Below are 11,854 nucleotides of genomic sequence, written 5' to 3'. Positions count from 1 at the left end.
GCCACCGTGGCGCCCCAATGGATAAGGGTGTTAACACGTCTCTTCAATGGAACAATGTGTGCGCCTCTAGTGACCGGAGTGGTCACGTGAATCAACTTCGTCCATCTTTTAATCACCATGAGCCATGGACTCTCCGCTGCCGGATGAAGGCCTCCCCAAACTCGCTGTACCATTAAATATGCACGACGCGTACGAATTGACAAGCATATACTCTTACGCGATTGATGGGGGATGAGTGTGTAACAATAGTCATCCATTAATCCGTGCACCCCACGCTGGCTTGGCCTTCCAGTCGGAACTCATAAATCTTGTGACACGTCGGAGGCTTTCGCGACCAATATCATCCATAGTTTTTTTAATGGATTTAGATCGCGTAAATATATAAATGTGTCGTTAAAACCGCCACCACCCGACACAGCCAACTAGTAAGGGTTGTCACGTAAACAGAACGTGGCCAATTCGTCACTCGTACAGCACTAGTGTAGTGTATAGTGTAGTATACTAGTACAGCACTCCGGTGTGTTGGAGAGCCAAGCCACAACATTTACAATCTGAGTACGACGCTTCGCCAGTAATTACAACTAGCTTCATCAGGCGACAGCCAGATTTGTAGAGAAGTCCGCCTGTTTCTTTCCTTATATAGAGGCGTAGATGTGGTGACCACACTTCTGGCTGTCACCTGATGAAGCTAGTTGTAATTACTGGCGAAACGTCGTACTCAGATTGTAAATGTTGTGGCTTGGCTCTTCAACACACCGGTGTGCTGTACTAGTGACGAATTGGCACGTTCTGTTTACGTGACAACCCTTACTAGTTGGCTGTGTCGGGTGGTGGCGGGTTTTAACGACACATATTTACGCGATCTAACCCAAAAGAAAACTCATGGAAGTGGCTTATGTGGAAATCTATAGCAGCCAATTAATCTAAACAATCTAAACGCATGTTTCTAACTGTGGAGGGAAAACCCCACTCTCTCCAATCTTTCACCTCTCTACTCTCTAAACATGATCTCCCACTCTCTCCTGCCCTCAATTCTCTCTCCACTCTCGGCTGCTGCCACTCCACGCGTCTCAGACTCCTCGCTTGAGGCGCTCAGTGAGCGTCGCGGGATCGAGTCCGCAGTCACCTCCAGCGCGTTCCCACGCCGCACTCACGCGCCACCGAATGAACGCTTCCCCAAGTCGCCGCTGCCGTCGCCGCCGCCTCTCACGGCGCCGCGATGTAAAGATGCACCCAGAGCCGCTCTCTGCTCGTGCACGAGCCGATGTCATTGTCGCTCTCAGCTGCTCGTCGCTGGACGTGCTGTTAGGTGCGTCTTTTCCCTCCTCCGTCTGCCGTTCCATCGATCGTCTGAACCAGCTGCAATCATCTCATCCAGGGCCGTGTCCTGCCCAAAGCCCGCTTACTTTTCTTCAACGAATATAATTACTTAACCAGGTAAGGCCCACAGAGCTATATATCTCGTTTTCAGAAGCGACCTGGCCACGAATGATAGCTAGCCGAACGAAGCTGCTTGTGACGTGGAAATTTAAAACAGCCAAAAACGTGGAGAGAAAAACCAGAGGACTCGGGAGAAAAATTCACGTCACCACGGGGAGAGAGACACGCAAACTCTACACAGGCGTCAGGGTCGGGATCGAAGCCACGACCTCCTGCATACCAGGCGAGGTAGTTAACATCTCACCACGGGGAGAGAGACACGCAAACTCTATACAGGCGTCAGGGTCGGGATCGAAGCCACGACCTCCTGCATACCACGCGAGGTATTTAACATCTCCGAGCCACCGCTGTGCACTCAATAGCTGACTCCATCGCTCCATCTGCCCGTAGAACTTCCCATTGTGGCTGCGTGCCATTCCTTGTAACCTCATCGCCAGGCTTCATTTGTCACCGAATATTTTACAAATCGCTCCGAGTGGACTGGAATAGGTGGCGGCACGTGACTATTCGGAGCCAGAACCATAGCCAGAGCAATACTGGATGTGGTGTGCTGGGTGCAGACATCGTTTTCTGTTGTCGCAGGTAGACCGGAAGGTGGCACTGGACCGGTCACATCCACAGAGGTTGACTGGACGTGGAGTGTTCATTGAAGTGCAAACGTTCATTGAGACACGCGGCCGTGTGCGAAGTTGGTAAATGAAATGTACGAAAGCACAAGTGTGCGTGGGTATTGTATACGCTGCATGTGTAAATATGATCCGTATGCCAAATATTTATCTGCAGCTGTTTGGCCCCAGGGATTGTATGCAGAGCTCAGCGTGTGCACGCTTGCGGCCCTGGCTGCGCTATGAATAAAAAAATATAAAATCCAGATTCAGCACCCAGACCGCAAACCAGACCACAACACCGCATCTGCAGATCCTCCACGGGCGCCCAGTAGCACGATCCCCGATCATCGACCACACCGTGACACCACCCTCAATATCCTCCATGGATTCACTCCTGCCCACCTCTCCCCTCTCATCTCACTCTACTCCCCGCCACGCACTCTCCTACCTCTCATCTCTCATCTCACTCTACTCCCCTCCACGCACTCTCCTACCTCATCTCACTCCACTCCCCTCCACGCACTCTCCTACCCCTTCCCTCTCATCTCACTCTACTGTCTCTGTGTATTTCTCGGACTCTCTGTGTCTGCCTCTACCCGTCTCTCTGTGAATCTCTACATCTCTGTGTGTCTGTGTCTCCATACTGTAGATCTCGATGTCTCCTGCCTCTGTCTGTGTCGGAGGGCTGACAGGTCTGTGCTAGACACAGACACTGGTACACGTGCGTGTGTACACAAGGCCGCCCCCCGCCCCCCCCCCCCCCATCATTATTTGGGTAACGATTGACGTCAGCGAGGTAATCGCGTTACCATTTAGGGTGGACGAACGGGAGGAGCAAGAATTGCATTTTTTGAGTTTTTTTATACTTTAACTTGATTGAGCTGTACAGCTTTTTTTTAAAAAGCGACCTGGCCACAAATGATAGCTCAACGAAGTGGCTTAACGTCGTGTGGAAATGTATAGCAGCCAAATACTCTAAACGCGTGATGTTGATTCGAAACGTGGAGGGAAAAACCGGAGGAACCGGAGAACAATCCACGCGACCACGGGGGGGGGGGGGGAGACACGCAAGCTCCAAATATACAAAAATTAACGCACGATGAAAACACCATTGGCTCCTGTCCATATTTTCTCAGGGTGTAAGTGTGGGGGACGGGGGGTGAAAGGGTGGGGAAGAGAGTAACCAGCGCGTTATTACAGAGGTTCGCGGTTCGAACCCATTGCCCGCCCTGGTTAATACCGTGGGTGTAATAACCACGCGATGCTACGACGCGCCGCCATCTGCTGCACAGTGGAAGTAAACGATCACGTGACGTCGATCAAAAATTAATAGGCCATCGTGTGCCCGACGTCACGATGCAAACTTTAAAAAAAATAACGCCGCAAATTAGTTGATAGAAAAATCGCGATCATGGCCCCCTTTCTCGAAAACTTGGCAGGACCCTCCTGAAAACGAGGCGCGAGACTCGGTGAGGCTTTCTCGGGTAAGCAAGCGGAGTAATAATAATAATACGATAGTCCAAACACCCATCCAGGCTTAACCCTGCTTAGCTTTGAGGATCAGACGAGACCGGCGCATTCCGGGTGATTTGGTCATCGGCTTTCACTCCGCAGTGGGCGTGAGTGAGCGGTGGCGCAGTGGTTAGCACACTGCGCTAATGGATATCTCTGAAAAAGAGCTTCATAGCTTATCGGATTCCTCCAGTATGAATACACATTCCGATTCCGCGCTATGAACCCGGTGACCCTAGTTCAATTCCCTCTCACGGCTAACACCAGTGACGAGTATTTTAATTGGTCGCGGGCTTCCCCTAGGTCGACTCAGCTTCAGATGAGTGATGTGCGATGATGTGTCAACATCGCGACTGGGGAGACAAAGGCAGCCGGGCGTGGTTCTGACCACCCACTCCCTCGCGTGCCGTGTGGATGTGTGGATGAGAAGAGCGCGTGCCGACTGTAATTACTTAATTGATGCGGTGGGGGGGGGGAGAAAGGCGAATTAGACTCACCTGGTGAGTCGACATGAAACGCCTCCCTTCCATTGTTCTCCAGGTGCCGATGACAACCACAGGCGGAGCCGATGCCATTGACACGGAAGCTGACACGGATGCTGCCGGAGACAATGGGCATGCACGTGGGCAGGGAGGCCTTATACATCCAGCAGCGGAGTGAGCATGGCAGACGAATGTTGAATTAGTATCGGACCGGACGGCCAATCGAAGAGTGGACTAAAATGTTTCGTGTGTGGGGATTCAATTAAAATGTTAATTATATATTTTATTAATATAGATTATGAACACGCCATTGGATCGCCAAGTAAGTGGGGAGGTAGGGAGGCCACTTACACCCACACTCACACAGAGACCCATAGACCCGTAATAGAGACACACAGACTCACCCAGAGACCCACACTCACCCAGAGACCCATAGACCCGTAATAGAGACACTCACACTCACCCAGAGACCCACACTCACCCAGAGACCCATTGACCCGTAATAGAGACACACAGACTCACCCAGAGACCCACACTCACCCAGAGACCCATTGACCCGTAATAGAGACACACAGACTCACCCAGAGACCCATAGGCTCGTAATAGAGACACACAGACTCACCCAGAGACCCATTGACCCATAATAGAGACAAACAGACTCACCCAGAGACACATAGGCTCGTAATAGAGACACACAGACTCACCCAGAGACCCATAGGCTCGTAATAGAGACACACAGACTCACCCAGAGACCCATAGGCTCGTAATAGAGACACACAAACTCACCCAGAGACCCATTGACCCATAATAGAGACACACAAACTCACCCAGAGATCAGTCGACGCACATCGGACCCAGGGACTATAACCTATTGGAGGTCGCTATCGAGTGTGCAGGCGGTCCAACTGCACCGGCAGTTGTGCCCAGGCGCCGGACAATCCAAGCGAGGTTGTAGTGGTGGAGTGGGGGGGGATTCAATCCCTTGCTCGCCACACCCCCCCCCCACCCACGTTTCATTTCTCCTCCCCGTGCCTCCCTAAGGGATGGCTCTGGGCTCGGGCTTGAGCGGGATGTGTGAGATTTGACGGGTGCATCCCGAAAAGCGCACACCTATGCGGCTGTTATTATTAAAGTCGGGGGGGGGGGCACCACGTTGCCCCCAGCGGGGTGATGGGCAGCACCCCGGACTTGCAACGCACGCGCCGATTCGATAGCCCCACGCGGCAGGGTGGAAGGGGCCGTCCATAAATGACGTCACGCACCTCGGGGGGCGGGGGGGGGGGTCAGACATTTGTGACGATGGGGGGGGGGGGTGTTGAGAAATGTGACGTCACATCAAGATGCGCAACTTTAAATAAATATAGACAACACGTTCTGCTTAATTAAATATACTTTTTAATAAATGTTTTCTCCTACAGTGCAGTGCCACATTAAATAGGCACTACATTGACAAAAATCGCGTGACGTCATTTATGGACGGCCCCTAAATTTATAACTCCCCAGTCGATCGGTTTGGTCGCGTTTGGTGGGGTCAAGTATGGGCACCCCCCCCCCACACCGCTTGCAAGACGTCTGGCCGGTGTGCAAGAGTAGACCAAAACACTCAGCTTTCTACAAAGCGTTCCTCTCGCGGGAGACCCTTCCGCTAGCAGGGCCGCGCCTTCGTGCATTTACCTTTCGCACTGAGCTTAATAGAAAGCAAAAGTCCGGTGTTGTTTCGTGTAGCAGGCAAGCGAGTTAAGCGGCCCGTGTGTTTTGTGTTGAGAACCTCGGTTGGGCCTTCCATTCCCATTGTGTGCTCTCGGGCCGCTGATAATTCACTGGTCAACAAAAACAAACTTTTTTTTCTGGCCTGGACTTTTGCAGCTGTTTTAGACTAATTTCAGGGTGCTGATTCCAAATCTGATCTCAGATTTGCTCTATCACATCTCATTTTTATGCTATCGGCATACCCCATTTTCATTGATTGTACCCGAAAATAACTCTGTCACTTATGATTGCAAGTTGTTGCAAGTCAGTGACTGCTTTAGTGTTAAAATATTGTGCTGTATTTTTAGGATAGTGTGTTTATAATATCATTTTATGTAGATATCCACATTTATTTAATATTTTTCTTCTGCAGTTTTTATTGAAAATGCAATATTTGATATCTCAAAAACCTGATGTGATAGACAAAAACTGATGCCAGATTTGGAATCAGTACCCCAAAATTACCTTAAACCAGCTGGAATACCTTATGCCAGAAAAAGTGTGTTGACCAGTGGCGGCGTGCAAATTGATCTCGTGGAAATTTGTCACGGCTGTGGAGGAGAGTTCTCACTCTTGCTGCCTGCACTCATTTAGTCTCAACAAGACAGTGAACGGGATTGATATTTGCAATGGTTAAATAAACACACACAGACACACATGCAGCGTAGGTGTGTGGGGGAGCGTTGGCGTCGTGTGTGTGTGTGCAGGTGTCATTGTATGCGTGTGGTCAAACCGATTTCTTTGTCTGCCTTCATATGTTTGTATACGACTACAGTACAGCATATATACACTATACAGAATGTACAAACAGTAGCACTTCTCGGAGGCTCCGGAATTGCAGAATGCAAAACCCGGATAATGATTCCTCGTCCCAGCCATGAGTTTGCGAACATCATTTGGCGATCCTGCTTTGGCAGTAGTACGTAGTGTATCAGCACAATTAAATGTATTTTCTACAAAAAGAAAACGTCAACGCTCTCGGCAACAACACTGTGGTATTTAAAGGAAACACTGTATAGTATAATCGGCGACGTTTTGGGCAATACCCCTTCATCGTGGCACATAAACAGAGAGGCTGCAGTGTCAATAAGGGTTGGAGACTGCACTGACAGCCGTGGGGCCAGATGTTAATGTTTTTTTAAAAATGTTTTCTGAAGACCTGTTCTGCAAATAGGCAGGTGAATAGTTGAGCAGCGGACAAAATATCCAATAATCAAAAACCATTTAAAGCAGCACTGAATGAACTAACTTATATGACAAGTACAATTATAAAATAAAGCTGCCACACCGCTTTTGTGGGAACGTCAGTTCACGTGAGGACAAACAAGCTAGCGCATCAGAATGTTTCTTTATTTATCCTGGAGGAATCCGGTGAGCTGTAAAGCTCTTTGTCACAACTGTCCAGTCGGTGCGGGCCAGCGAGTTACACCAACAAAACAATACAAACAACAATGCATCCGTGGGCCCAAGCACCAGCTAAACAAATCGTTACCACGATTTCAATAGAAGGGATTCCCATACCTGTCGAACCCTTATCAGTGCCTATTTTATTACAGACCAATTAAGATCTTATTGGTCACCCCGTGCCCTTATAAATCTCAAAGCTAATCCTACAAAGTCCCATCACAAGAGAGAAACACAAATACTTGGACACGTTTTTACTTGTTGCCCGCATTGAAACGGCGGTACGCCATGTGGACCTGAAAACTCAATTTCCCTGTACAAGAATACGGATACACCTTATGGGTTGACAAGTATGACTACTACACTATACACTACTATACACTACACTATACACTTCATTACCTGTCAAACCCTTATCAGTGCCTACTTATTACAGACCAATTCAAACCTTATTGGTCACCCCGTGCCCTTAAACATCTCAACGTTCATCTTACAAAGTCCCATCACAATGGAGGAACACAAACGAATAGACAAAAACATTTAAAACGGTTGTACGTCGTATGGACCTGAAAACTCACTTTCCCTGTACAGGAATTTGTGGTAACCCGTGTGGGTTGACGCGTTGTGGGATTTCCGAGGCTGTTGACATTCGCGTGATGACAGGGAGTGACGTCATAACGCCCGCCGCGCCGACCAATCAGCGGCCACGAAAACGATCCTCATGCAACATGGCCGCCGTCGCTGCCTCGAGGCCCTGTGCAACGTGGCCGCCGTGACGTCACGCCTCCGGACTGTGGCTGAAATAAGTTGTACTTTTTGTTATGAATGTTTTTACAAAGTAAATGTAATTGTGATTGTGCGTGCATTTAGCTGTGAGTGTGTGTGAGAATGCGTATGTAGGTGTGTGGGGAGCGGAAGTGTTGCGATCGAAACGTCGTGATTTTTAAAAAATATTTTTCTATCTACGTGACTTTACCGAAAGACCCAAAGAGTATAGATCAACAAGACTTATTTAAAACGCGGTTTGATGTGATTTTTTGTATGAGAATGTCTTCATTAACGTTTGGCATTTGTATATAATTAGGGCAATAACGTAATATTGCAAAGAGGTACTACTACTACTACCACGGGGCTGTAGTGGCCGAGTTTTTGCGAAGACGAAGCGCCCCTACAGCATTAAATGTTCGAGACCGTGAGCGTCACGATGGGATTGGGCCAAGCGGAGCCGCGGTAAATCAGAGTCTGGGTGCGACCGTGCGAGACGAATCGATTATATTATTGATGCTCCACTTGACCGATTGCCGGACGCACTCAGCTGATAATATAATCTAGTTACGCCACTGGTTAGCGAGCGATTATTAGGGCCGATATGGCACACGAGGTGTACACATACACATGTACTGGTAGGAACCTCCTAGTTACACCAGCCCACAGGGTATTATTGTGTCCGTCCGTCGTGCATCCAAAAATGGGAGGGGTGGGGCTGGGTGGAGAGGGGAGGGTGGGGAGGGGCTGGGTGGGGAGGGTGGGGAGGGGCTGGGTGGGGAGGGGCTGGTCACCCCGTGGTGCCCTAATAAAACTCAACGTTTAACCTACTCACGCCGGCTTGTGCCCACCCTCACAGTCGGCCATATTTGCGGAATACACCACGCCGCTGTTGACCCTGGCCATTGACCCAGCCACCCAACGTTCCTACCAGCTCCCTCCGCAGGAATGTGTTATTCGGTCAAACAAGAGGCACATGAGAGCCCGTTCAGAGAAGTATATCGAAGACGCTGGCGAAATAATTGTCCGGATCAGAACATCATCAGCAGGGCAATGGGCACGTCTCTTTCATAAATGGGAAATTAAAGACGAGAGCCACTAGCGTATTTGTGGCCATGAAACCCAAACTATGGACCATATCGTAGGCCCATACAGACACGTAGATATACATAGAGACGCATAGAGACACAGCGATACGTTAAAGACAAGCCACAATGCGACTGTGGCCATGACATCCAAACGATTGATTTACAGTAAAACTACTGGAGTCTGTCTGTATCCTTCGACGGAGGAGGAGGAACCGCAAAGCTCCGTGAACTCTCTCTCTCTCTCTCCTGAAGCCCTCTCGTCGTGGAGAGTAGTATCGTGGGATGAGAGGGGGGTTGGTCGCAGAGTTCGTGGACATTTGGCAAATTGACATCATACGCAATAATAGAATAGTTAAGTATCTGGGCCAGGGACACTTTGAAATGCATAAATGAATACGCTCATCGTGAAAAGGAAATATGTAGAGTGTAATTACACAACTGCATTTGTGAAAAGCCAAGCCGAGTCAACCGTGCAAAAACAATGGGACGCTGTGACGATGCCTCGTCGGGGTTTGTGTATGGAGGAATGTTTGTCTCATCACAAGATTAGCAAAACAGGAAACACAGGTTTTGGGAGGGAACAGCTGGAATGAATTCCAAAAAGTTGAAAATGTTATCGGCCAAGTTCACTTCGCGTTTTCAGTTTCAACAAAGTTCCTAATTAAATATTTTTTTTATTGGACGTACAGTATTAATTTCCTCCTCCACAAATGTTGTTTCAATGTTAATCTTGGTGGCACGTCACGAGACAGTGTCAATTCTCAACTCTCACAATGAGCGCCAATGCACGACAGAGCCGGTCCGCGGAAGGTGAAATCACAGAACTACCTCGGAGAGGATCATTTAAGTGGCCCTATTGATGGACATGCCCTGCACGTGCACAGTGAACAAAAACAACCTCACGCGAATTCTTCAGTACCACTGTGTGTGTGTGGCCTTACAATAAAATATACAAAAGGCGAAATTTCAGGCAAAAACCCGTGTTCATAGCACTTGATTACGATTACGAAACAATCCCATGGTCACGTGCTATGAAGAAGGGCAAGTGCTTGAAACGTTGCCTATTATACATGTATTTCCTTTTAAAGCAACCGTCGTATTGACTAATCTATTGAGTTTCTTGTTATTATCAGAGCTGGAGTTTTACCGGATTAGCTGAAAAACGAATGTCATATTGTATTATTGGTTCTTTCGGTAAAGTCACGTAGAAGGGAAATAATAAAATAAAATAAAAAATATATAAAGCAATAAAAATTATCACGATGTTTCGAAACGTCGTGAGAAGTTTTTTTTATTGTTTTATATTTTTTTATTATTTTATTATTTCCCTTTTACGTGACTTTACCGAAAGAACCAAGAATATGAATCCCTGCAGTCACGAATGATTTAAATCAGAATGTCATATTGTTAGGCTATGATTATGCAGCCATCGGTGTGGCCGCCTTTGTCTCCATCAATGCTCATTTAAGAGCCATGAGCCTGCAATGTGGTGGTTTTTTTGTTTTAGCGCGGTGCGCAAACCACTGCGCCACCGCTCCAGTGGCTCGCTGAAGGCCCGGATAGCTCAGTCGGTAGAGCATCAGACTTTTAATCTGAGGGTCCAGGGTTCAAGTCCCTGTTCGGGCGCAATTATATTTTGTTTTTAAATATGAAGTCATTATTTACATATCTGAAATATTAAAACATTGCAGAAAAAACTTTGGTGGTATGCAAATTTGTTTAAATTAACAGACGCAGACAAAGATTTCCGCATGGAGCGTTTAACCAGACTGTTGGGGAAAATGTTGTTCGCGAGCACCTATTAAGTCCGGAACGCCACTCGAAGAGGAGTGGTGGGACGTGTGGCCACCACCACGCCCGGCCGACTTTTTCGCCGCACCAGATACTCATTTAAGGCCGAGTCGACCTAGGGAAGCCCCAGGACAGGTTCAGATATCACTTCGCCTCCGATATGAAAACGTTGCAGGAAAATCCAACGCTCAGGTGACCCACGTGTTGAGCATCATTGAGTGTGAGAGACAAAGGCGCTCCGTACATGCTGCCGGCCTTCATCGGTTCTCGTCGCTAACAGCACTTTGCCCCAAGCGACTGTGGGGGCTATACGGGGGATCTTTGTCGTTGTGTGTGGATGGGTGTGTGGGGGGGAGGGGCAAGCAGACACACACGGAGGCCCGGGAGCTTTGTGTTGTCGCTTGCGAGTGGAGGTGGAGGAGGGGGAAGAGGGGGGGGAGGTGGAGGGGGGTGGAGGGGGGTAGAGGTGGGGGGGTGGAGGGGGGGTAGAGGTGGGGGGGGTGGAGGGGGGGGGAGGGGGGGGAGGTGGAGGGGGGGGAGGGGAGGTGGAGGGGGGGGAGGTGGAGGGGGGGGAGGTGGAGGGGGGGGGGAGGTGGAGGGGGAGGTGGAGGGGGGGGTGGAGGGGGGGGGAGGTGGAGGGGGGGGTGGAGGGGGGGGGAGGTGGAGGGGGGGGGAGGTGGAGGGGGGGGGAGGTGGGAGGGGGGGGGTGGAAGGGGGGGTGGAGGTGGGGGGGAGGTTGAAGGGGAGGGGAGGTTGAAGGGGGGAGGTGGAGGGGGGGGAGGTGGAGGGGGGGAGGTGGAGGGGGGGGAAGGTGGAGGGGGGGGAGGTGGAGGGGGGGGGTGGAGGTGGGGGGGGGAGGTTGAAGGGGGGGGGGAGGTTGAAGGGGGAGAGGTGGAGGGGGGAGAGGTGGAGGGGGGGAGGTGGAGGGGGGGGAGGTGGAGGGGGGGGAGGTGGAGGGGGGGGAGGTGGAGGGGGGGGGAGGTGGAGGGGGGGGAGGTGGAGCAGCAGAGCGGGT

At 50.0% G+C, this 11,854-nt stretch overlaps 1 non-coding gene across 1 annotated transcript; it reads left to right on the top strand.

Annotated features, from left to right (window-relative positions):
• Positions 1-10,601: 10,601 nt before the first annotated feature.
• TRNAK-UUU (transfer RNA lysine (anticodon UUU)) lies at positions 10,602-10,674 on the top strand. Its single transcript has one exon. It is a non-coding gene; the product is annotated as a tRNA-Lys (tRNA).
• The last annotated feature ends 1,180 nt before the right edge of the window (positions 10,675-11,854 follow it).

Source organism: Lampetra planeri, chromosome 22, assembly GCF_965212315.1.
Source record: "Lampetra planeri chromosome 22, kcLamPlan1.2.h2, whole genome shotgun sequence".
Taxonomy (NCBI): domain Eukaryota; kingdom Metazoa; phylum Chordata; class Hyperoartia; order Petromyzontiformes; family Petromyzontidae; genus Lampetra; species Lampetra planeri.
The sequence above is the reverse complement of the archived record's forward strand: the minus strand, read 5'-3'. Positions and strand labels throughout refer to the sequence as shown.